The sequence below is a fragment of the Zalophus californianus genome, chromosome 3 (genome assembly GCF_009762305.2).
Source record: "Zalophus californianus isolate mZalCal1 chromosome 3, mZalCal1.pri.v2, whole genome shotgun sequence".
NCBI lineage: Eukaryota > Metazoa > Chordata > Mammalia > Carnivora > Otariidae > Zalophus > Zalophus californianus.
Window position 1 is genome coordinate 155,531,482 of NC_045597.1, and position 27,577 is coordinate 155,559,058.

Below are 27,577 nucleotides of genomic sequence, written 5' to 3' on the forward strand. Positions count from 1 at the left end.
CTTCCAAGTTGAGGTGTGTGGGGAATGGGAGGTCCTTGAAAAAAGAAAATTTGGGCCCTAATTCATTTTGCTCTTGCCCTATCTTTAAAAGAAAATAATAACTAGATTATAGTAAGCTTATTGGCAGGAAATTTTTTAAAAAGCAGACAATGAGAAACCAAAATGAGAGATTGAAAGACACACACCGTTTTTTTCTCCACATCTCCTACATTCTGTCCCACACCAAATGATTATAACGTCGGGATATCAGCACAATACGTCAGTCACATCCTTGGCATGCTCAAAAGAAATGCTTACAGATAAAAATAAAAACAGTTCAAAGCACAGTACAGCAAAGTGAAATAACCCAATTCCACTCACCCTGGGTTCAAACAAAGAAAATTAGCTTGAACATGTACCCACCATGACCGAACAGTAAAATGTAAATTCAAACTCATATATTTAAGTGTTTTAATATGTTTAATGCTTGACTTTAAAAATCAGCCTCCACTCTTACTTGAAAACTTGACAACACAAATTGCAGAATCCTGTCCTTCCCTTTGTCAGTTGTGCCTTATCATTTTACTGGTGGGAAATTAAGAGCTATCTGAAAGACACATTCTTAATTACCATGTTCAATTTATTTTAAATGTTCATGTTATGGCATGATAGCTATAAAAGGATAATAATGAAAATGAGATATTTGATCTACTTTGAAGGGAGAAGATAAATGTCTCTCCCAGGGTTAAGAGCAATAGCAAAGGAAGACCCTACAAGTCAGTCATTGAATTAGATTTGTGGATGAAAAAGCAACAGTCTTCCAGCCTCCGGTCCTAGAGAAAGCATCCACTTTGGTGTAGAGTGTTACCACAGAAGAAAGATTAAAACTCATGGAGGGCTTTTTGGCTAGAACTGCCATTTTCCAGTAATTCACCAAAATGACCAAAACAACAGGAAAAAGGAGAGGCACCTGCTATGTGTTCTCCAGCCCTTTTAGAAAACATGGAGTTGTTTCTTTGGCCTCATACATATGAATCTACCAGAAAGTTTATATTGGAGAATTCAAGAGAATGGGCACTATTCAAAAAGGAATGCCCCACAAATCTTACCATGGCAAAACTGGAAAAGTCTACAATGTTACCCAGCATGCTGATGGCATTTTTGTAAACAAACAAGAGCAAGATTCTTGCCAAGAGAATTAATGTAAATATTGAGCTTATTAAGCACTCAAAGAGCTGAGATAGCTTTCTGAAGCATGTGAAGGAAAATGATCAGAAAAAGAAGGAAGCCAAAGAGAAAGGTATTAGGTTCAACTCCAGTGCCAGCCTGCTCCACCCACAGAAGCATACTTTGTGGGAATCAATGGAAAGGAGCTTGAGCCACTGGAACCCATTCCCTATGAATTCATGTCATGATAGGTGTAAAAAAAATAAAGACCTCAAGACTTTAAAATAACTAACTAAATAAATAAAATAAAACTCATGGGGAAAGCTCCCAAAGGCACCTTCTTCTAGACTTCTGCATACCCCCAAATGGAAAGAGGTGGGAACAGTAGAGGTAAGGCTCAAACCTGGTGCCGGGGTACATGGCCCCTCTAAGAGAACCTCAGAACTAATAACTCTTTCCTCAAAGGGACACATAGCCTCATTGTGGAATGTTTAGTTGCTGGCTGAGTACAAGAGGAAGGTCAGTTCCCAGTTCCCTCACTCTCCACCAAAATATCTTTTAGAAACTCAGAACAAGTACCAAGGAGCTTCCTGAATCATTTTCTGGGTGAAATTTGGACTACTTATGTTTCAAATCAAGCCAATGACTTTACTGTCTACCCTATGAGTTTAGTGTGATGCAAATATCAGGTGAATGCCATATGTCACCTGTCAGCACCAACAATGCCCAAGAGAATGAAAAAGAGCCTGTGCAAAAGAGTTAAAGTAATATCGCTCTTGGGGATGATTCATTGCACTGAACTCTCTGTCCTTGAGCTCTCTCACACACAGTATTTCTGAGCCATCTGTGTATGTGCATGACCTAAACACAAATTGCAATTTTCTTTTGTTAAGTAATCCCTAAATCAGCTCTTGCTAGGATGCCTAGGTCTGACAGTCTCCTGGTCAATTCCAGGTGGTGGTAGGTAGTAGGAGTGGCTGCATCGAGGTAGTGGTACTAGCAATACTCATGCTGGTGATGAATATTTATTGATTCTTTGTTCTGTTGTTTTTTTTTATATGTACTTGTTACTTCATATTCATTATAGTTCTCAAATTACACATATACTATACATACATACAACTATACATATACACATACAAACATATATACATACAGGTCTGCAACTTGATTCTATACTTACCTGATCAAGGGCATTTCTCAAAGAGAAAACACATAGACTGACCTTATGTAAAGAAGAAAAAAAAAAGTACCCACTATTTATATTACCTTTTTAAAACTATTTCTTCATAGATACATAGCTCGAGATTTCAAGCAATGCTACAATGAACATGTGCATATAAATCATTGTATTTTTCCAGGAATATATTCCTAACTATTGATAAACTCTGCAAAAATGTTGCAACAATCCAAAGTCTCATCAACAATACATAAGAGATCTAATTTTTCCATACTCTTGGCAATATTGCCCCTTCACTTTTTAAAATTTTGCCAAACTAAATAAGTTTCACCTATTGCTTTTAATTTGCATCTTTCCTTGTTAGTGATGTTGAATATTTCTCATGTGTCTTGAGGATTTGTAATTTTGTACTTTTCTAAACTCTCTAGAAGTGTCCTATATCTACCTTTCCATTTTTGTTGTTTGGCTCATTATATATTATTTCACTTGGTATTTTTATTTACTATACTTTGTTATTTTCTATTTGCTTGTCCTTTATTAAGATTTCTTTGTTGCTTATTTTTATTTGTTTCAAATAAATATTTATTTCAAATCACCAGTGTCCTCCGGCATATTATGAAAGAGAGCAAATGACAGGGAAAAGACCTTTAAAAAACTAGCAACCCCATTACGTTGGCTAATGTCGCAATTGTTTAGAAAAAAAAAGATTAACAACCTCTTTACATGGCTGGTTCATTTTTTAAAGCATACTTAAAACAATACAGATGAAGCATGAAGCTTTTTTTTTTTAGCAACCAGCAAAATTGTTAATTTGCTTTCAAATTGCATTTTCAACTTTCTTTGGATTTATTAAAAAAGTGCATGTCAACAGACCAGAATTAAAAAGGTGACAAACTGTGAAGAATTAAAAGTTTTAATTTAACAGATGAGCAACTGCAAATAACAAAATCTCAGAAAAACACAGTTTTAATGAAAGGTGACATGCTGGAGATTCTTTTTTTGTTTTATTCCTTTCCATCAGGTAACAACAAATTAGTTTAGGAAGCCATACTAGAATGTTGTGATTGTGATAACCAGCTCACAGCCCTTGCCGTTAGCTCTGTTTTTTGTTTGTTTTCTGAAACCACATATGACACTTCTTTTGTACTAAGTAGATATTTTCTTCAGTCAGATGTATCACAAGTTGTTCAAGTCCAGACAAGTTCTTATATGTTACTGTTATCAGATGCTATTCTTCTTGTGGTTTCCACTTCTGAAAATCTTATTTTCCTTAGTGTTCAGAACTAGAGAGGTTGTATAGGCATACAGTGAGGAAAAATAAAGTTATTTTATGGTACAAGAGTAACATTTTTTAACTCATCAAAAAGAACATGTCTTGTCCTACAAACTCAGAGGAAACATTAATTTAAATTGGGAGGTAGATTAAATGTGGTTAAGGAATGGAGAAAAATTGAATGGGATTAAGGAAATTTATGAAATATCAGAGCATACAGACATATTCTTTTTTTAATTTATTAGGGCTTCTAACAAATGTTGGCTGATTAATTAGAGAAATATGTATCCACATGTTCCTTGCACATTTATAAAGCAAAAATAGCAAAATGTTCATGATTTTAATGAAACTTGTGTGCATAGCTCATACTTCCATGTTTGTGAATGTATACTCATGAGGGCTCACTTTTCCATCCCAGCTCACTGATTCTGCACATTTGATTATGCTTTCCCAGTTTCCTTTTTTTTCTATTGAAAGTTTTAATGTTGTTTGAAAGGGATAATAGTAATTAATACAATGAGAAAATAAACCTCTGAAGAATATTTTTCTTTTTCCTTATTCATTTATATGAAATTACAGCTTAAGAATTTATTTTCTTTTATCGTACATTTAATTCCTCTACCTTTAAACATGTATTTCTGATTGACCTTGTATAATATGCTAATTATGATTTTGCTAAACAATAATATCTAAGTATTTGTCAAGATTTTATTTAATATTTATTAAATATATTATAAGTATACATATATTTATTATCTATCACAACAGTTTTCAACTGAGGGCAATTTTGTCCCCCAGGAGATTTTTGGCAATTTCTGGAGATGCTTTTGGTTCTCATAACTGGGGAGTTCTACTGGCCAATAGAACCTCTAATGGGTAGAGATTAAGGATGCCACAAGGATCCTACACATCCACAGGGCAGCGTCCCACACAAACAACTACACAGGCCAGAATGTCAATACTAAGGCTGAGAAATGCTTGTCTAGACCACCCATTTTCATCTTATTAATCATGAAAATCTAGCCCAGATAACTTCCTTAAGTGAAACAAATTAAATATAATCTAAATTTGAATCTGTGTTCATTTTCTGGTAGGGGTGACATTGTACAACCACGCCCTAGAGACAGGAGACTGAAGAGAGCTATGGAACAGCAGAAATGAGTTTAGTTTCCTTTAGATTAATATCACTAACATTGTGGAGACAATGAATTAAAAAAACTTCGCTAGGTTTTGAAGTAACAAAAAAATACATTTTCAAAAAACAAAACCACAAGTTAGCACTTAAAAGTATTTGAAATATGTAAGTCATTTCAGAAATAATATCATTCAACATCAATTGAAAGATACTGCCTACCAAACCCAAAAAGTTTGCCAGTTAAATGAATTATTGAGGTAGTTTTATCTGTCCAATACCAAGTATTTGAGGAGACTCTGAAATCTGTAAAATAGAAAATACAGCTAAAATAGATTGTCTTGATATATTTCTGATTAATGAGAGCTAAAATCTTTACAACATCCTGTATTAAAATAGCAGTGGAGGAACTGGAAGAGCTTCCTTTCCTCCTACTCCAATTATTTTTTAAAAGCTTTATTTTTTTAGAGCAGTTTCAGGTTCAAACTTAGCACAAATGAGGGGAGGATAGTGATTTCCCATTTACCCCTATCTCCAGGCATGAATATCCGGCTTCATTATCAGCATCCCCCACCAGCGTAGTACATTTGTTACAACTGATCAACTTACACTGACACATCATAACCACGCAACACTCCCTGAATTTGTGGACTGTATTCCATTGCATAAATGTTTACAAACCAGGCAACTGTTTTCGGAATTCATCCTTTTTTTTTTCATACCACTTGCCAAAGAGCAACTTACACACGCTACTAACACTCTGTTTCTCACTCCTTTCCCTACCACATAAATTCCTTAGATATATAATCTGCCTTTCCTTTTACCACAGATGATAATTTTACAAATATTTTACCCTTATCTTCTCCGTCTCTGGTTACAGTTTCTTTTCTATCTTCCACTTGACCCTTAAACCAATGATACATGTTTCAAAGTTTGCTGTTGTTGGTTTAGTTTCATGTATGTGTATATTTGTGTGTGTGTGTGCTCCAACTTTTGTATCAGGCAGAACAGACTAGATGAGGCAATAGTGACAACCCCCAAATTTCAGTGGCATTAAACAGAAAGGTTTATTTATTCTTCATGCTATACATAATCTTGGGTCAACAAAGTGATTTGTTCCATGTCATCCTCCCTCAAGGACCCAGACTTATTTGAAAACTTCATTATCTGGATCACCATTGTTTACCATAGCAGAGGACAACAACATGAACAATTGAACACTTTCCCATAAATGATTCTTCCCAGAAGTGACATGTGTCACTTCTATTCAGATTTCCATATCTAACAAACAGGGACAGAGAAATGGAATCCTGTTATAGTCCCAGAAGGAGAAGATGTGGAAATTATCAATGAATACAACTAATGACGACCATAGTCTCACTGAACCACACTAAATGTGAGCGAGTGGATAAAGGAAATCCTCAAGTACAAGTGAAGTCCGGAATAGCTCAAGAATTATACCACCTTGGTTTCAACTTTTCCATGCTATATATAGAATATTTATGTAGTCAGAGAGCTCTACTGTACAAACTTCCCTCACCAACCCAACAATCCACCAAAAGTTTACTGTATCCTATTTTTATAGAACCAGAATAAGAAAATAAATTATGGTAAAATGAAAGTAGTAACATTTATGACATAGTGTCTCACTGTTTCACCAATGGCCACAAATAATTATGTTCTATAAATACAGCATTTGTATCATAAGACAAAATAAATTTTTATTTTATGGGCTGCATTTTCCAATGTAATTCTAACCAATTCATTCCTATCTGCAAGAGGAAACTCTAATTTAGTGGGACCTTCATTTAATGGGAGATGTGTTACAATTTATTCCTCTACAACAAGTTAATATTTTCTTTAAAGATTTTATTTACTTATTTGAGAGAGAGAGAGAGAGAGAGAGGGAGAGAGCACAAGCAGGGGGAGCTCAGAGGGAGAGGGGGAAGCAGGTTCCCTGACAAGCAGGGAGGCCGATGTAGGGCTCCATCTCAGGACCCCTGGGATCATGACCTCAGCTGAAGGCAGATGCTTAACTGACTGAGCCACCCAGCACTCCACCAACTTAATATTTTAATCAAGCAAAATCGTCTTGTCCTTAGAGTCAAAGTACCATTATATGAATTGTTACTGTATTGTCTAACACTGTAAATATTTTCTGCTATTAGTTAAAATCTAAGTTGTTTACAGATAATAACAAACTGGACATTTATTGTCAAATGATATTGCTTTATCAATCCTACCTAACTGATTCCAAAAAGCATCCAAGTACTTGTGCTTACTTACTGGTCTTTCATTCATTTTTAGAAATGGCATAAATTCCTACTTAAAAATAATTTTAAACATTAAAAAGAAAATAGTTTTTGAATGGTTCTAAGTCTAAGGATGATAACTGATAATCATCATTTCATTGCATTCATTATCATAATAATACTACTATCATCCCAAAGAAGATGAAAGCTTCTACATGACTCCCTCTTCCAAATTTCCTGTCCCCCCACCTAGGAATCATTCACTCATCCAACAACTCTTTCTTGAGCACTTTCTATGTGAAAAATCCTATTACATCCTGGATATACAGGAGCCAATTTTCAATTAGGACAGACATTTTTTAAAAATCATGCCATATATTTGTAATTAGAAATTAACAGAAGTACTCTGAGAAGAAAGAGAACTTGATGAGAAGTAAGAACATAATAGATGTGGGACAGGAAGCAAAAGCATCTCTGAGGAAAAAAACACTTAAAATGAAATTTTTACTTAGGCAAAATGTGGGAGAAAGAATATCCCAGGCAAAAAAAAAAAAAAAAAAAAAAGGACTAATAATTAGGGACTAAGTAATCTAGGCCTTCATAGACAGAGATGAGCACTTTTACATTTTACTCTAGGTCAGAATTCCCTGAAAGGTATTACAAAGGGAATATAATAATCAGATATTTTTTGTAAATGATTGATTAGGATATAATGGGAATAATGGGTTATGAGGAAGCAGAGAAATGTACACAGAAATGGTATTTAGAAGGTACTCAGAGATATCTTTGAGAAAGAAGATAGTGTCGAGAACTAAGATGATAGCAATAGAAACAACTATACAGATTTGAAAGCTACTTAACAGGTATACTTGAAAGTTCTTGGTACTTCGATATGAAGAGAAAGAGAGGAGGTTACCATTTAGAAACTCAGTTCTGAAACCCAGCTGGAAAGCTTGAGCTTTATACTTGCTTTTTCCTGGCAATTCACATTACCCCATGAATGCTTTCATTACTAGGTCTCTTTTTCCTATGCATAATTTCTGGAATGTTTGATGTCTCTCCCATGTCATAAAGGAAAGTTATTAAGGGATTTCAAATGTGAATTTCTAAGACTATACCAATATATAGGTCTGAATAGTTGTAAATATGTCCTGTGATTATCTTTGTATCTATTTCCTATTATTTCATATCTTGTAGGAATTATTACACAAAATTGTAAATAACTGAATATAAAAATATGTGTAATATTTTACACATATAATAGTGTAAAAGTGAGCTAAGTTTCCCATCATGGTGAGTCTTCAAAATCAGTGAGATCTAATTTGCATGAGTCTCTAACTCCTGGGACTACCCAAAGTGTGTCTGAATAAACGGGGAGCCATTACAGAACCATGTTAGAAGATAGCTATCAAAGGCAAAGAATGGTTCCCGTGGGAGAGGTAAGCAGCTAGGAGTCTTACTAACATTTTTGGCATTATAAGTGAGTTTTTGCAATAGGTATGTAGACTTGTAAATTACATTCAAAGACAACAAACAAAGAGATCTACTTACACTCTGGCTCTTATTTTCAAGAAAGTTGAATGTCTATTCCCACACTACAGTATCAGGTCTCTCCTTCTGATATGGAACTGGACCAGATCTGCCACGTTTCCTTTTAGCGGCTTTACGATCAGTCTTTCCCAGGGAGTCACAATTTGGTTCCCTAAACTCCAGGCTCTGTGTAATTCTGCTTGTTTCTCCTGTCTGTATGCTCTGCTGCCAATTAACTGGGGCATAATCTGACATGGATATCTGTTTTAGTATGGTAACATGCTATATGTTTTTGATAGCTGGTGAAGGAGAGATAATTCAGCTCTGTTGCTTTTTACAGGCAAGTCAGTAAACAAATTACTGAATATATATCTGATGGAACCATGAAAGGATGAAATAGAACATCTACCTGATTTTCTCTTAGTTACTGATGGTGTAAAGCCATCTATAATGTTCCTTCCTGTCAGGTAAAAAGAAAGATATAATAAGAACATTCATTTCCATATTTATTACAATGTAATAATTTAGAGGTCGTTATGTTCTCTTATGAGACCACTAGAGAGCTATTGAACTTTAAAAATTAGCAGTCTGCTATAATAAATATTCAATTTCAATGTAAATGATTCCTTCATAGTCTGCCATTTTAGAAATTTAAGAAGTCCAAAAGTCATGACACAAGAAATAGTGTTAAAAGGTGATGTAAAGGAATCAGCAGCCATTGAAATGGTAGGACATCCATGGGAACTGAGTTGTAGTATCATTAATAAAACTGATAGGTCAGATGTGACTGCTTGTTGCAAAAATGAGTTATTATTAAAAAAGCATTATGAATATTAAATATTGTGAATTTTAATTTTCAAATTTAAGACTTAATATTTTAGACTACTAAAATAGTTATTTAAGTCATGGATTAATAATTCATATTAGGGTTTACATGAAGAACCTAATATGTAGGAAGTCTTGATCTTAAATATCTCCAATAGGGGCAAATGTTTTGTACCTCCATTTTCAACAATATATCTACATTTTGATAATTTAGACCCATCTCACTCTATGAATTCTTACAAAACTGAAGTGTGCATAATACATAATATTAAATAAGTGCAATGTTTAGTTACATTACTTTAAATGAGTAGAAGTTTTGTATGAATAATGGAATTATTTTTCAAAGAAAAGGATGTTTACATTACGTTATATGTTTACACATTTGAAAGATATATGATCTCAGGAAAAGTGTCATATGTGTGTACACACACACACACACACACACACACACACACACACAATGTGTTGAGAAAACTTCCAGGAAGTATGGCTGACCAAGCTGATATAGAAAAATATCCACTCTAAAACACAAATAAATATTATTGTGTTTTTAATAGCTAAGCTCAAATGGAGGAATATGATATCCCTGGTTAATGAAGAGACAATTCAAAGCCAGGATGGTGAACAACAACTCATGGCTAGTGGCTTATGAGGGTTTTAGATCAAAACATTAGGGATGGCAGTAAGCACAGGTGAGGTTAGTGCCCATGATAGGACAGGAAAAAATTACTCCATAAGCTTGTGTGAGAAAAGCAAACAAGGAAAATAGCATTTATATGATCCTGTGAGTGGAAAAGTCACTCTTAGAAATCAAAACTATAATATTTCTTCATGCACAAGTGGGGTCCTCATTTATAGAACCTATGCTTTACACATAACACAAGTTGGTAAATGAGAAATTGTGTGTGTGTGTGAGAGAGAGATAGAGCCAAAGAATGTGTGTGTGTAAATTCATATAAATTATAATATATGACAATATATGCATATGTATGTGTACACATACACAAACTACCTTTAACAAATTAATGGACAAGCATTACACATCAACAGTTATTATCATCATGAAAAGAAAGCCATGCAGATTTCTGCACTCCTAAGAGAAGAACATTCTACTACCCATGAAGTGTATTAAAAAAAAAAAATATATATATATATATATATATATACATATATATATAAATCTTTCAATCCACTAGAAGGAACTACCAACAGAATAAGTATAGAGACTAGAACATATTAATCATGTTCATACTAATCATATCTTTACTCAATTAAGGACACAATCAGCAAAGTCTACACCACAGCAAACAGCAGGTCATATGAACTAAACAACTGAAAAATGTATGACATCTATGAGACAACTGGAAATTTTATCATTGATCAGAGAGTTGATATTAATAAATTATTATTAAAGTCCTATACTGGTATTATCATTATTTTAAAAGAATTCTTCATTTTGAGAAGTATTGAAATGTCTATTAATAAATTAAGATGAGGAATGGAAATAGCTTTAAAATACTACAGAAAAGGGGGAAATGAGTGGAAGTGTATATGAAAAAACAATGGCCATCAGATCATAATTATTGAAGCTGTGTGACAGACATATGGAAGTACATTATAGTCTTCAGTCTATTTTTGTATATGCTTGAAATAGTTTGTAATAAAAAGATCAAGAAGGAAGCCTGGTGATGGGTATTAAGGAGGGCACATATTGAATGGAGCACTGGGTATTATATGCAAACAATGAATCATGGAACACTACATCAAAAACTAATGATGTAACGTATGGTAACAAACATAATAAAATAAAATTTAAAAAAATAAAAAAGTCAAGAGAGAAATAAAATTATATATTTGGAGTGGTAAAATTGATTTGCATTAGGACTATACTACAGTAAAAATAAATCATGACTCTGAAGACATTGTAACATAATCGATTCAAAGAATAAAGGAATAAAATATGTTGAGCATTTTTAAAAGATGAAATTAATAATTTAACCTCTTCATAGAAAGAAATTATATCCTACACACCTTACATATAATAGTCATCCAATAATGCATCCTAATAGTTTGATTTTGTTTTGCCATATCAGAATATGAAAGAGACTTAAATGATACATGAGTGAGATATAATCCAAGACAAACCCAAAATGTATTATCTTAATGATTTAGAAACATAGACATGCTGATAAAGATGGGTATTCATATAGTCAGAAAAATGTAATATTTATGTAGTAATAAATTTTAAATATTTTCTACTCAGTCTAAGAAAAATCAGTTAATGTAATTTTCAGAATTGTTACATGATCTATTACTTTGAAAAGAAATTAAAGAAACTACAATGAGCTAGAAGAAGCTCATTGTTAACCTTCTCTAAGAATTCTTAGGCTGCCTATAAGCCAAGTTTCAATCTCTTGTGGCATCATTCATAAACCACTAACCAAAATAACTACAAATGAGTGAAATATAATGAAAACATGAGCAATGAGACCAGTGCATTTGTAAAAAAGTAAATCATGTCAAGCAAACTTAATTACTTTCTCAATTGAAATACATAATTCATGGATGAAGTGAATGTAGTAAATGTGATAGATTTATATTTCATAGAGTTGACGTAGTGACTCAGAATTATGATTTGAAAAATAGATTTAATTGTCTTACATGAGCTGGCATTTCTTACTGAAAATGGAAACACCAATTAAATCTGTTGATAGAATGGATAAGGTCTACAAATTAGTAACCAAACCTACTCATAAATCCCTCTTTTGTGAACTTCTAGTAAAAGATGACACACTGAGTTCTGCCATATTATGCCAATTATGATTTGAAAAATAGATTTAATTGTCTTACATGAGCTGGCATTTCTTACTGAAATGTCTGCCATACCTCCCAATTTCTCTAGAGACAGAAAATGAGACCAGGTAATCAAGGAATGGGGTACCTTCCAATGAAAGAGTAAAGTTAAGCTAGGTAGGTCACCTGTATGCTTGCTTCTTCTTTCTCTGACTCTTTTTAATCATGTAATTTGGAAACAGTCTCTTACCTCTGCCTTTCTTGTAACATAGAAAGGAAGAACTAACAAAATCAATGCCATTTAATGTTGGTAGCTAAATGTGTTAATCTCTCACAAAAGTTTTGGTGATATTCATATTTTTTAAAAATTAGTAAAGAAATAAATAAATTGGAAAGAAAAAGGTAAAATTATCTCTATACATTGTCATGTATATAGAAAATCCCAAGGAATACACACACATACACACACACACAAATTAGAACTATTAATGATTTCAGCAAGATTGTAGGATACAAGATCAACATATAAAACTCAACTGTATATCAATACACTAGTATAAACAATCCAAAAATGAAATTAATTCAAAAATTCCACTTACAATAATATTAAAACAAAGTAGCTAGGAACAAACTTAACAAAAAGAGTACAAGATTTCACTGAAATCTGTAAGGCATTATTGAAATTAAAGAAAACATAAAAACAATGGAGAGACACCCCATGTTCATGGATTGGAAGGATTAATATTGTTAAGATGGTAATACATAGATTGAACACAATCCCCATGACAATCAGAGTTGGCATTTTTGCAGAAATTAATATGCTGATCCTAACATTCATATGGAAATGCAAGGGATCCAGAAAAGCCAAAATAATCTTGTAGAAGAACAAATTTTGATGACTTCCTTAATTTCCAAACTTACTATAAAACTATAATAATCAAGACTGAGTACTGGCAAAAAGATAACCACAGACCAGTGAAATAGAACTGAGAGTCTAGAACTAAATCTTTACATCTATTTTTTTTTTTTTTTTGATAAGAGTCTCAAGACAATTCATTGAGGGTAAGAGTAGTTTTTTCAACAAATGATGTCTGGACAACTGAATATCCAGATATAAAACCAAAAGAGGGCTTGCTAACAGTGCATTTGCAGACACTCATGAGGGAAGATTATTTTTGGACCAAAAGTTTACTAGAAGTCCTTGATATCTCATTCACTAGTAAGTTAAGACTGGAAGTGCAGAGATTTATGGACTCCTCTACACATTGAAAAGACATTTTTATGGGCTCACAATCAGCCCTTTAATGTGGCACTTTTCAATCTGGCTTTCCATGACACCCATGAATAAGCATGGCTGCCAGATGAGTAGCCCATTTCTAGGGCTATTTGCCTTATTGCCCTACTGTGAGTTAACCTCTGTTTTATATTTGTTCACTCTGCCTGGGAAATAGGAAGAGCAAGTAGGTCACAGATTCAGGTATTCATTTAGTCATTCACTCATTCATCCACTCATTCATTCACCTGCTTAGTAAACACTACTGCATACCTTTTCTATACCCTGTCACATGATTTAAGAATAATAAATGCTCTAAGACTACAAGAATATAAATTCTATGAAATCAGAGATTTTTATCTTTTGCTTTTTGTAGCGTCCCCATGACTAGAAGAGCACCTTAGTAGGCATTCATTGAATATTTGTTAAATGAGTAAAAATAGCCAACACACTCTGAGGACTAATATGTAAGGCTCCGTTCTAAGTACTTTTATCTTTTTAAATCTCACAGCAACCCTTTGATAAAGGTTCCGTTATAATCCCCACCTCACACTTGAGGAAATTGCAGTACAGAGAACTGAAGTGCTTTGGACGATATCACACAGCCGGCAAGTCTACGTTCTAACCAAGACAATCTGGCTCATAGGCATTCAGAGATGATGCAGACAACTTAAGTGTTCACAGCGTAGTTGGTTATATTAAACAAAACCACATGCTATACAACTAGAGGACATAAAATCAGATCGATATGAAATCAGTTACTACTTACTTCCCAATTTCAAAACTGCTGTCTGCAAACACAAAATCTGTTGTAGAATGGAAAGAGAAAAAGAGTGATTGGCCACAAAAAGTATGATAACCAATAAATTAATTAGCCCTATTATGTCTATGAATTCTGTTTACTTGCTTTATTAAAAACCTGGACATTCAGTTAGGTAAAATTTTCTTTTTTCTCTACTGAGAAAAAAAGTCCCTTTCTTCTCTAACCACAGAATTAAGATTCCTCTTATACGTATCTTTTGAAAAAGTATGCTGTTTTTTCACAGTAATCCAGCTCATACAAGATAACAGATCTAGGAAAAAAAAAAGTACTTCAAATCTGTCAGTGCTTCATTAGCTAAAAAAATATAATTTGTTGTCATTAGAGTTTAAAATGTGTTAATATCTACATTTAAAGGAATTAAAATATTTATTTTAAATACCTTGTTTTAAAAATGGAATTGAAAGCTGCTGAGAAATGTTAGGGACTCCCTTGATTTCAGCTTTATATATATCTATATAACCTTATAAGCACATACAACGTGTTCATAAGTACTGAGTTGGGAGACTCCACTTTGTTTACTACAGATTCATAAAATCACAAGACTGGAAGGGACCTTGAGAGGTCATTTACATCTCCACCCTCAGGCAGCACCCTACTTAACTGTCCCTGACAAATGTGCATTTATCCTATTTTAAAGCCATGATGCAAAAGAGGTTCATATAAATTAATCACACACATAGCCCTAGAGAATAGAGAGCTCAGAATGGTACTCCCGATTTAACCAATCAAATTATTATTGATTGCATCAGCACTTCCATGTTTCCAACTGCTTTTTGCTTGTAAATCAGTAGCATCTTAAGGACTCAAAATTCTCAGGTACTTCTGAGGATGTAAAAAATCACTCCTCATGAGCATTTTTACTAACCAGACCAAATGAGAAGCCAAAACAACTGTACCTTTAGGGAAGGCAAACTGGTAGTAAGTAGACTAGAATCCCTAATTCCAAATGATATCTTCGAGTAGAAATCAGTAAAAGTCAAGATAAATATGGATATATATAAAATGCATTCTACTAAATGGATGCAAATACTGATAAAGATTTTCCCTACTTTAACTTTATATGATCTTTCCCTGTGGCCTTGCTTCTATTGCACACATCATTCATTAGATTATGAAAACCATTAATGTCAAGAAGCAGAACAAAATGAATTCACTGAGGGGCCGCAATTAGCATATCAAGCAGCTATTTCTCACTAAATATTCCTGACAGCTCTCATTACATATGATGGATGAGCTTTATAAGTAGTAGTAGTTTCTGAGGAAAATAAAATCTTTAAGCGTACTACCACATGCTGCTGAATAACTAGCAATCATCTTTCAACAGTTTATATTTTTCCCTTTTTAATGGGAAAGTGTTATAAAATTCACAGGTAGGTTAAACGCCCGAGTCAAAATTCATTTAGAAACTGCAAGTCTAATTTATGACCTGAATATTGTAAGTGCTTTTAGTTAAGATACACTGGAGCCAGTCATCCAAACACTACAAACATAGGAAATGATAATAAACTGAGAAAAGCAGTTGGCAATCAGAATTTTGGAAGCCACGGGTACTGGAGGGACTTAAAACAAGCAGGGAAACTTAGAATATTGGCTAAGGATACTTCTCCTTATGTTTTCAGTAGAGCTTTAATAAAACACTGCAAATCTTTATCATAAACATGAGTGTGAAGAAACAATAATAATTACAACAATATTGCTTGCCTTCCTGCTCAGGTTAAGAAGGGAGCATTGTTAAGTCCCAGGGGCATAACAATGTAGGCCCGAAGCGTTACATTCTCTAAATCACATTTCACAAGTTGTGGAACAGATTGAATCTGGCCTGTAGAAGTGTTCTGTTTGGCCTACACATTGTATTTTTAAAAATCAAATTTTCAGCATTTAAAAAATCAAGGGATTTCAGATAAATGTCAACATTCCTAGTTACTTTTTAAAATCTGGTGGGAACATGAGCATGAATTCCCCCTTTTGCCACAAACTCCTGCTCTTTATAGTAGTGCCAGGTAGACGAGCAGAGGGCCTGTTGTCTTCCATTATTAGAATAGTATTATTGTCTTACTGATGGCAGAGAAAGAGCGTTCTCTATGAAATGTGGTAAAACAAACAAGAAGCTGAGAGGGAAACCTGTCATTGACTTAGGTTGCTCTGTCTGGTCCTATTTTAAATGTATGAAAGGATTTAATATAATCTTTTTTTATATATAATTTTATTTATTTGCCAGAGAGAGAGAGAGAGAGAGGCAGAGGCAGAGGGAGAAGCAGGCTCCCCACTGAGCAAGGAGCCCAATGCGGGACCTATCCCAGGACCCTGGGATCATTACCTGAGCTGAAGGCAGACACTTAACTGACTGAGCCACTCAGGCATCCCTATAATTTTTTAATATGTTAATTTCTTATTAACAATAAGAAACAAATGAACGTTCTAAAGCAATATGAAATTGATTTTTACTCTAATATTATCTATATATTACATATTATATATATTCACTGCAGTTGTGTTACAGGGATCGCAAAAAAGTACTAGCATGTACAACTTGTAAGCTACACAGAAAGAAAACAGAATATCATATATACAATCCCAAACGTTTGGTGGTTAGTCATCATGTAAAACAAAGAAACCAACACACCTATATCTCTGAAGGCCTTTTTAAAGCCAAAGAATTGCCCTTAACTCTTACCTGTGTAACTTTAAAAACACCTATTATTCATAAAAAGGCTTACTTTTTCAACCAAAGGAAGTTCAGGACTGGTTAATTATCATTTTTATAATTTCAATATTGTATTGCTCAGAAAGGAATATTTAAAGATGCATCTTTTTAAAATTTTGTCCTTAGAATAATCTTTAAGTACTTTCAGATAAACCACATTTTTAAAAAGCTAATAGACATTAATTTGTCAGCGCACAGAACTATCTTTATTCTTAGTGAAAATAAACTTACATCAAAAAATAAAACTGGCTAATAAAATGCAATCTTATTTTTTATCTGTTTGCCCTACTTTATTTTCCTTTTGGGGGAATGTATTTCTAGTGCCATAACAGAAACAGAAGCTCCAAAGGACATCTACTTAAGCATTTCATAGTCAGTATCAGTGTCTTATATATAATGCAATGCCATCACTTGCACATAAGAATCTCAAATCTCCTTTTGTCTTGTTGACAAGAACAGCTGGATGACAAAAATCCAGGCTCAATCTTACAGAGAAATAGCATACTTTGATAATATATAATACCAAATTGCACATAAACAACCCTCACTGTGAACAAGAAGATGTTAGTTAGTTTTAGATTTATCAAGAGAATGCAGAACAATGGGGTTTACAGAGAAAATGTTATTATTTCAACCAACAATGTGTTTTCTCACCCCAGTCCAGATATTACCACCGCCGGCAGCAGACAATACTTCTGAATATTTTTTTTAGTGCTTCACTGCAATAGGATATATATAGCCACTTCATTTTAATAAATGTGCAGTGAGTATGAATCTTCATTGTATGAACTCAGTTATATATAATGAGGAAATACTCATTATATATGAATCTGAGTTCTGGTCTAGCCTGGCTAGTAAAAACTTTAATAAGGGACACAAAGGCTGAATACAAAAATAGGAAAAGGACCTCTGATCTTCAGGTATCAGGTTTACCATCATCTTCCATCTCTATCTGAAATCCAATAGCACTTGATTTGATGTCACTTTAAAGTCTGGATTTTTTACAGATGCTGAAAAACCAAATGCCCAGAGTCCAGCCTCCCCTACTGCTAACGAATGTTACTTCCAAAATACATGAACGCTACTCGCTAGCCCTTGGTTCAGAAAGACAGTGATCCTACAGGAAATGGAACAGTGATCCCAGAATGCCTTAGTTATGAAGAACAGACATACATGTTCAGATAAGAAGAAAAATACTCACAAAGGGCTCCCAGGTCCCATTTGGGAATATTTTTCCTGAGAATCTCTAGGAAATACTATTTTTCTTTAAAAAATGAGTTGAAGAGTCCATTTCCTTGATGATTCCTCTCTAGATCCATGACACTGAATTATTTGGCTTACACAGAAGGGAGGGAAGAATTTATCTGTAAGCAAATCACAACTCTCTGCATCCACCATCTTATGGTCTAGAGATAGACAGAAAGAAATATGGCATGGGTAAAACATGAAGAAACGTACACTTTATTTCACAATTCAGCTCCAAGTAATTAATTTGAATAAAGGAAAAAAAACTTATACTAAAAAAAGTTGCAATCATGCTCTTAGAAAACAGAAGGAACAAATAACACCATCTTGGGGAAACAGGAGACAATCTAGAATTACAAAGAACAGCTAGGAAACCTCTGCTCCCCTTTTTCTCTTCTGTCATTCCCCCAGGGATGTTCCTCACGGAATGGAATAGCTTTGCATCAGGCCCTTTAAAAGTGGGAGGGAATTAAATGTAGACTTAAGAGAAATCTTTGATAAAAATAATTATTTCATAGGGAGACTTACAACAATCCTCATCACAGATCTTAATGATAACAATGATAGATAGACAGACGGACACATATTTAGAGTGAGATTCTTGAACTCTATTCAAATTTGCATAGTTCTGAGAAAGAGGTGTTAGAAATTTCTTTTTCGATACTGGAAAGAGATTTTGAAATATTGAACAATGTTGAAATATTGTTATCTCTGGGTCTTGGGTTCTTTTCTGTTTTGCTTTGTTTTTTACTTTTTATTTCGAAATAATGTAACATTCACAAGAAATTGCAAAGATGGTAGAGTCCCTGTGTCCCTTTGCCCCACTTTCTTCAATGAAACGTCTTACATAACCATAGTACATTTTTAAAACCAGGCAATTAGCACTGACAAAAACTATCAATTAAACTGCAGACGTTATTTGGATTTTACCATTTTTACATGCTTACAATTTGTAGGTAATTTAACTTTTTTAATTTTTCTGGCTTCTACAGCTTTTTCTAAAGTGGTCGTACGGATCACTCATACATGAAATTAAGAAACAAAACAAATTAACAAAGAGAAAAAGACAAACAAACAAACAAAAAAAACCCAGACTTCTAAAACTGGTGGTTACCAGAGAGGTGGTGGGTGGGGGATGGGTGAAATAGGTGATGGGGATCAAGAGTGATGTGATGGGCACTGAGTAATGTATAGAAATGGTCAATCACTATACTGTACATCTGAAACTAACATAATACAGTATGTTAATTATATGGAAATTTATAATAATGATAATAATAATAAAGTGGTCAGATGGATATGTAAGAAGATAAATAGATAAAACGTAAAGTAAATAATTATCATTTGCCTATTTTCTTTGCAGAAATGTCTTGACTAGGTTTTACAAAGTTATAGCATATATCAAGAATAACCAGGTTTTAGGAATAATCATCTCCATTTTGATGACTTTTATATTTCCTTCCTCATCACTAAGAAAATAAACAATAATTTCAGTGTTTCCAGAATGTTAACCATTCCAGTGAAACACTGTAATGCACTATAAAGCAATTTCCATGAGCTAATATCTAAGCAGTTAGAATTAATGTTATCATTTGTGCATCTAAAACTGAAATATCCATATTGTTTGTTTTGATGTTTTGATCAAGTCTGATTATATTCTTTCAAGTAAACTGTGTCATATAAACAATAAACTGAGCCAACATTATTTTACTATTTGACATTCTGAAGAATTGCCTTTGACGTTAGCTGTGATTTTCTTCCTCCACTTTCTTTTTTTCAGAAACTTTCTCATGAAATGAAATGCTTCATTATTCATTCAACAAGTGTTGAATGAATGACATGTGAATGACAGTGGAGGAGTTAAAAACATGATTGAGGTGTTATTCCTGCTGTCAAAAAGATAAAATGTGCACATAGATTATTGTAATGGAAGACAGAAAGTGTTAAGGGGCATAAGAGGAATTTAGATAGAGGGCAGAGGAGGGGGGCTTCCAGTTAGGGAAGAGTGAATCCAATGGGAAGTTGTATCACATTAACTGGTAAAGCACAAGCTCTTATGCTACATATATGTGCTCTGGTTTTTATTTGCTTTACTGAAACAGCTTTCTCTCTGGGCCTTGTTTTTTCTAATCTGTTAAAAGGGAGTAATATTAGTATTTACTCCTTAAGGTTGCTGTGTGCGTCAAAGAAAATATTGCACGTAAAACACTGAGAATGTGCCAGACACACACATTTTATCTAACTCAACAGAGTTATGCATGCTATTGACTAAGAAAAAAAGGGACATGGAGACTGTCTGTTGTGATAGAATTTGGCGGAAGTTCTGGGCACGCACTACGCCTCTATTATCCCAACCAAATCTTATGTAAAAATTTTCACTCCCTTTTTCCAATACTCACAACATATAAACAAGAAACTAAATTAAGACTCACTTTGTATAATTAAATCTGCAATCTTCTTTTTCTTGCTTTTTAAAAAATTTTCTATACAAATATTTCAAACTATTTTTATGGCTTTCCTCATAATGTTCATATCTCCTGAGAGTTTTTCATTGTAATTATATTTATAGGCAACCTTTGCTGCTTTGTACCAAGGGGATAAGAGTCTGAGGAGATAAAGATTCCAGAGGGCCTTTTTAATTTATCTCGATTCTGATGATTCTAAAAAAACTGCTATTTGTCATCTTTCCACTCTCCCTCACACTGTCAGAGACACGCTTATGCCCACACCCTGGGTGGGATCACAGGTCATCATGTTGCACACACGGTCCCACCGTCCGCTGTGAGATTGTCTGCACGGCAGTCCACTGGACGTTAGGGGCTAGGCGGTCACGGACTGAGTGAAAAAGGCTCACTCTCACTAATACAACTACATTTTCTGCTCTTTTCTTCCCCTTCAGAATGTGAATGGTACTTACTGAGTGGAAGGAAAAAGAATTAGTCATGAGAATATGGGCCAGAGATAAAGTTTGCTGGGCCTTGTGAGAACTTCAATTCAAGCGTGTTTCATCCTCATTCAGCTTTTTTTTTTTTTTTTTTAGATTTCATTTATTTATTTGACAGAGAGAGACACAGCGAGAGAGGGAACACAGGCAGGGGGAGTGGGAGAGGGAGAAGCAGGCTTCCCGCGGAGCAGGGAGCCCGATGTGAGGCTCGATCCCAGGACCCTGGGACCATGACCTGAGCCGAAGGCAGACGCTTAACCAACTGAGCTACCCAGGCGCCCCCCCTCATTCAGGTTCTTGAAGCTCGGACCCCAGAACCTATCCTGCAAAGTTGCTTCAAAAAAGTTGTTTTCAGAAATTTATTAGAAAGTTTTCAGAAAGAAAATGGTATTATTGAGGGTGTGGGTTGAGGGTGAGACAAGAGTGTCTACAAATGCTGCCTGAAACTTAAAAAACAAAACAAAACAAAAACACCCCAAAAACCTGATCACTTGCTATAAGATACCAGTTTTTCCTTGCCTTAATGAAGTTAAAAGGCAACTTAATGGACTCCCTTCCCCTGAGCAATTTTAAATTTCCTCAAAACTCTAATAATTTAAGAAGCACATGTTTCAGAATCCATTGCAAGTTTATTGAGCGATTTAATAATAAAAGGGAAACAAGGAAAATAAATCAATGGGAAGATTTTAGCCTAAAAACATTATCTCAACCACATTATATCTGCAATATAACCAGTCATATGTGGTGGCTTGTTAGCAGCTGCCGTCATAAATCTTAGCATCCAGAATATTTAGAGGAGATGATGTATTGCTGGCAGCTATCTATACACAAATAGATGATCTTTTAATCTATGAACTGTAATCACTCCTTGGAACTGATGACTTAAAAGCATTCTCTGTAGACAATTCACTTATGCATAACTTTCACTATGCCTTTAGTAATAAATTCACTCTTTATCTGAGAGACTCTTACAGCACTGATGGTGTTCGCTCAGTTTCCAGATGCCAACCCCTATTTTCCTACCTGTGTACTGTCAATCCTCCTTCCTGTTCTCAGAACTAACTCTGAGACCTGACGAGAAATGAACCAAATATAGCCTCGGATCTGAATGGCCACCCTCATGAGGTCTCCTATACTAGTTTGTCAACTTCAGGAAACTGGCCCAGATCTGTTAATTGGGCTCCTGCCTTGCCCTTGGTGTCAAGGTCCTTCTTTTTCCTTCTGGAATTTTCCAATTTATATCAGTAGGCTTCAGTTTTATTTCTTATCCGTAGTGCGATTTCCATAATGGGCGTGGATGCCATCTATGGAAATAGTGTGGAGAAGGGCAGACATAACCTTTGGCATCAGACATACCCAGGTCAGAATCCAGCTGATACTGACCATTTGAATTTTAGCAAGTTTCTACATTTCTCCAAGCCTTATTTTCTCGTACACTGCTGTTATGATTAAACTCATCAATATAAGGTACTTTTATGTATTTAGCATGGTATTAAAGTGCCATGTGATGCCAAAAAGATATCAGTTGCCTCTCTACCGCCTTCTGACGACAGCAGCGTCTCTTAGACAGCTGGAGGGCTAGGGCACGACTACGCATGGGTAAGGGTCCCCGGTCCTGAAGGCACAATCTCCTCTTCTCCCTGTCAGATAAACATAGTGAGACACTGCTTAAGGTGGTAAGGACAGATCTTAATTAGAGACACTGCTTAAGGTGGTAAGGACAGATCTTAATTAGAGACACTGCTTAAGGTGGTAAGGACAGATCTTAATTAGAGACACTGCTTAAGGTGGTAAGGACAGATCTTAATTAGAGACACTGCTTAAGGTGGTAAGGACAGATCTTAATTAGAGACACTGCTTAAGGTGGTAAGGACAGATCTTAATTAGAGACACTGCTTAAGGTGGTAAGGACAGATCTTAATTAGTAATATACTAGTGCAATAGGGCAAAGTTTCCAGTGTAAACTGAACTCTAATTTGTACAGAGGTGACTAAAGCCATTTAAAGAGAGAATGAGAAAATAGGGAGGGGGTGAGCATGGACTCAAGTCAGAGAGGTGAAAAATTACAAAAAGTAGAAAGAAGGGGATGACGGTCCATGTGAAACCCACCTGGGTTTGTTAACTAGCACTTATGGAAGTTAGGTTCTTATAATCCATGGAGACTGCGACTCCATGGATTCTAAAGACTCCTAAAGATGGGGCCCCCATCTTTAGGTATTAGCCGGAACAAATAGTAAATTCTTTTGGCAGCCTTGAGTTTTCACAAGCAGGCTCCTTAAGCAGGGCTAGGATCATCCTAAGAATGCAGTCTTGTGCTATTAGAAAGAATGTAAGTGTTTCATTCAAGTCTTTCAAGGTCAAGGTTGAGGAGCCCAGCTAGAGTTTGGACAGGGGGAGCATTTTTGTCACCTACAACCCTCTCTCTTTTGACTCCCATCTGTTCAAATACACTTCTTCAGGCTGGTCCTCACCCCTATCTAGCCATTTCTAACTTGGAAAAAGACCCAGGGAATAGTAAAATCTCTGAACAGAGTGTTTCCTTATCAGCCAATGGCTCACCTCTTCACTCTTGCAGTTGACTCAATTTTCTTAAAACATCTCCCTTTCAGGTATTTCTATTCTGAGGCCTAAGTTCCTGCTTCCCTGTGTCACTACAAACGCCTAGTCAGACCCTTAAATCATAAGACAAGGAAAATTCTCATTCTTCATTTGCTCAGGTCTCCTGTGACAGCCAAGTGTATCTACCAGTGACTCTCTAGCAATTAGTACAAGTGTAAATTATGTTCCAATACATTATATATTTTTAAATTCTCAATTAATTTCATGTTTCTATAGTGTTTGCTTGCCAGAAATATGTCTTAATGTTTAAAATGTAATATTCCTAAAAGAAAACAGACTTAAAAATAGATGATACAGATATCTATAGGTATAGATATAGTAGCAACTCTGTGAATTAGAAATTGTATCCTTTATTTTTAAAAAGTGTGCACAAAACCACATCGTGTATTCAGTAATAATTTTCCCTATCTTGAAACTTCAGCTTAAACTGGAGTTTCAAACAATATATATATATTGAGTTGTGTGTGTGTGTGTGTGTGTGTGTGTGTGTGTGTGTGTGTGGTATACACATGAGTCAATGAATATACAATATATTTTCTAACGTTTTTGAGGTCAAAGAATGTGTTACACAACCAAAGGTTGCTCACAATTTCTCTTCAGTTTTAGGTAAATTTTGTCATATCTGATTTCACCTGGATCTTATTTAAAGACTTCTCTCCAGCTCATCCCTGTAGGGCAGACTCATATCCAGCTCCTCAGGTAACAGTGTATAAGCCCCAAGCTCATCTAGGGTGCCATTATAATCTTTTTTAGCTCCATAGCAACTCTCTCCTGTGAGCCTAAGATACCAGATAACTATCATTTACTAAGCTATTAAAATAAAGGCTTTTCAGCTTTCTCAGGTGCAGAATTGGAAAGAAGCCTAGAAGCCTAGAAGGCTTACCTGTCTGGCTAAGTCCTGCGATCTATCAATTAAATGCAGAGTGGTTTATGTCACCAGTGCTCAATGGAATCTAATTTCTCATTCTAGCTTCTTAGTGCTATAGTCTCGGTCTTCTGTTTCTTGCTCTTAAGTCTATTTGTTGCTGCTTTCCTGTTTCTGTCTCTTAAGTAGCACTATAATTAATGGATGCTATTGTTTCTCAGACTCTCTTGGTTGCCACTTACTCATTTTTACTGTGTATACTAAAGATAAGAAAGTTTTTAAAATGTCATTAAATCGCTGCAACTCTACACTATTGCAGACAGCTATAAGCAGGTTACAAAGTATAATCGCACCAGGTAGAAAGAATTATTATGGTAACTAAAGGTAAAAAGCAAATGTTTTTTGAATTAATTAACTTTGTAGGCTTCGTAGATGGAAGAAAATTCATGAATTTTAAAGATTCAGAGAAAATCTACATCATTTACACAAATATTATTTAGACAAAATGTTGCCAAGAGGAAGGATGTGAGAAAAAAAGCATGCATGGGTTCTGTAAATAATAAAGTAGCTCCTTGAGTGAGTCTGCTAATAGTCTTTCTTCTTCTCTGTCCTTAGCATCTTTAAAAAATAGACATGCCATGATAAGACCAGTTTAACTAAGGATGTTTTTAGGGCAACACTTTTCCATAAGTCTCATAAACCTATATAGCTTTCACAAGCGTGTTAAGTCTGACCATAACCACTGTCTATTGTCTGGACGGCAAAGCATACGTGCCTAGGTCATAATGGGATGGTCTATATACCAAGAATAAAGTCACCTTAGATGACAAGTGGATCTGAAATGAGCCTCATTTTACCAGCAAGTTAATAAAACAAATGTATTTCCTTGAAGATCCTTCATAGATACCACTTGTTCTAAATAAATAAACATCGAAATGGTTAGAAACTTCAAAATAATAAAAAGAGACAGCATTTTGTCTGTCACTGGCACAATTAAACAATATCCATCAAACAAAAAAGGAAGCTAGTAAAATATTTCTCTCAATTCATTCTTTTGTTTAAATCTTATTACCATCATGATTAAAAAGAATAAAGCATTTCAGAAAAATCTCAGTCTCTTTTGCTAAGGAATGCTTTCTTTCTGAATAGAACTTCAGAATAAATCCTGTCAGACTATCTCTGAACTAAGGGACGATATTAGCTGGAGAAGAATACAAGTCTAAAGGTGCTAATGGCAGAGAATTTATTTCTCCTATTCAACATCCCTTTATCCTAATAACTTAGGAGTACTAACTACATATTATAATTCTGAAAAATGTAGTTGGTTAAATAAGAAACTCTGAGACCTCAACTAAAGATCTTTGTACCAATTATATAGAGAGCTTTTTTTTTTTTTTAGATTAAATGCTAGAGAATAGAATGCTTTTTCGATATCTCACTATGGTTTTTTTTTTGAAAGGAAAAGATATCAATGTATGTGCAAACAATATTTCACAATCCAGAGCTGGGAGTAATCTTAGGGAATAGTATGGTTCTATAGTCAAGAAACCTACATTTGGAATTCATTTTCACACCTGACTTGCCCCACAACTATTGTCACCATTACATCTATCACCTGTTTCAAAACACAAAATGTAAAAACATCTTTCCTCATAGAGATGTTGAAAAGGAGCCATGCAAAAGAAAATACACAAATAAATAATTCAAACTACCTTCCATACAAATACAAAAATAAACAAACTACTGTTATTAGTGGTAACAAGGTACCTGGAGTTAGTAAAACTGCAAAGTGTGAGGATACAGTCATCCCAAGATTTACTTCACTTCTTACACCAATAGCAAAACTGAAGGGTTCCCAAAACCACCCTCAGTTTGATGACTGCAGTTTATTACAGGGAAAGGTTATAGATTAATATTAGCCAAGGGAAGAAGTACATGGGGTGAGGTCCAGGAAGTTTCCTAACAGAATTCCCAGGGTCCTCTCCCCATGGAAACAGAACACATTATTCTCTCAACATCAATGTACAAAAATACACATGGAGTACCGACAACAGGAAAATATACCTGAGTTATGGTGTCCAGGGTTTTACTGGGGCTTCATTATGTAGGCATGGTTGATTGATTGATTGCCCACATGGCTGAACTGTTTCCAGATGGACTGACAATGCATGACCCAAAGCTCCTACCCTAAGTCACAATGTTGGTCTTTTTTGGTATAGTCAACCCCCACTTGAAGATTGTTGGGTGTGGCCACTGCCCCTTTCCCCAAGATCTGGAGTGGTCAGCCCCATTTTGTTTATGGTGGTAAACAAAACTACTTCTATCAGATACAACATAGTTTACTTCCTAGAAGCCAAGCAAAAAGACCAGACCTCTCTTTAGGCAAGGTCAAATTCTTTACTACACAGTTGGATTATCTCTTGGCCTTTGTCTAAGGCTCTCTTACAAAATCTCCAACCTCACCTGAGGTATCTATATTTAGTATAGTATTGATATGCCAGACAGAGCAATAATATCTTTAAAAATATTCCTAATATTTGGTGGAGCCAGTGTAGGGGAGGGATAGTTTAAAGAAATAACTTATCCATTCTATGAAGCCACTCCCTGATTTACCATTATTTGTACTTTATGATAAACTTTCAGAGAACTACCTAGCATAGAAACTAGTTGACAGTTAGATAAAACCCATTATTTCTCAGTCCAGTCATTTTCCATCAATATTACATCCTGGGGAGGCTTTAACTCAATTTACCAATACATTTGACCATCAGCATCAGTATTATAACCTTATCAACAATGTCAGTATTAACAACCTATCATGGTACAGCAGTAGGTATAACAAAAATAAGAATCAAACATATTGACTCATTACTAGAGTCTTACTCAATCATTAACAATTAGTCCAGTCCATCGTTTAGCATATAATGAAAATATCTCCAAGAGCAATGTCACTCAGGTTTCATTTTATCTTCT

At 34.7% G+C, this 27,577-nt stretch overlaps 1 long non-coding RNA gene across 1 annotated transcript; it reads right to left on the reverse strand.

The window, feature by feature from the left end:
• Positions 1–3,312: 3,312 nt before the first annotated feature.
• LOC113919180 lies at positions 3,313–27,577 on the reverse strand. The gene is made up of 4 exons (XR_003518877.1): positions 27,488–27,577; positions 14,174–14,210; positions 8,923–8,973; positions 3,313–3,609 (listed from the first exon to the last, which is right to left on the reverse strand). It is a non-coding gene; the product is annotated as an uncharacterized LOC113919180 (long non-coding RNA).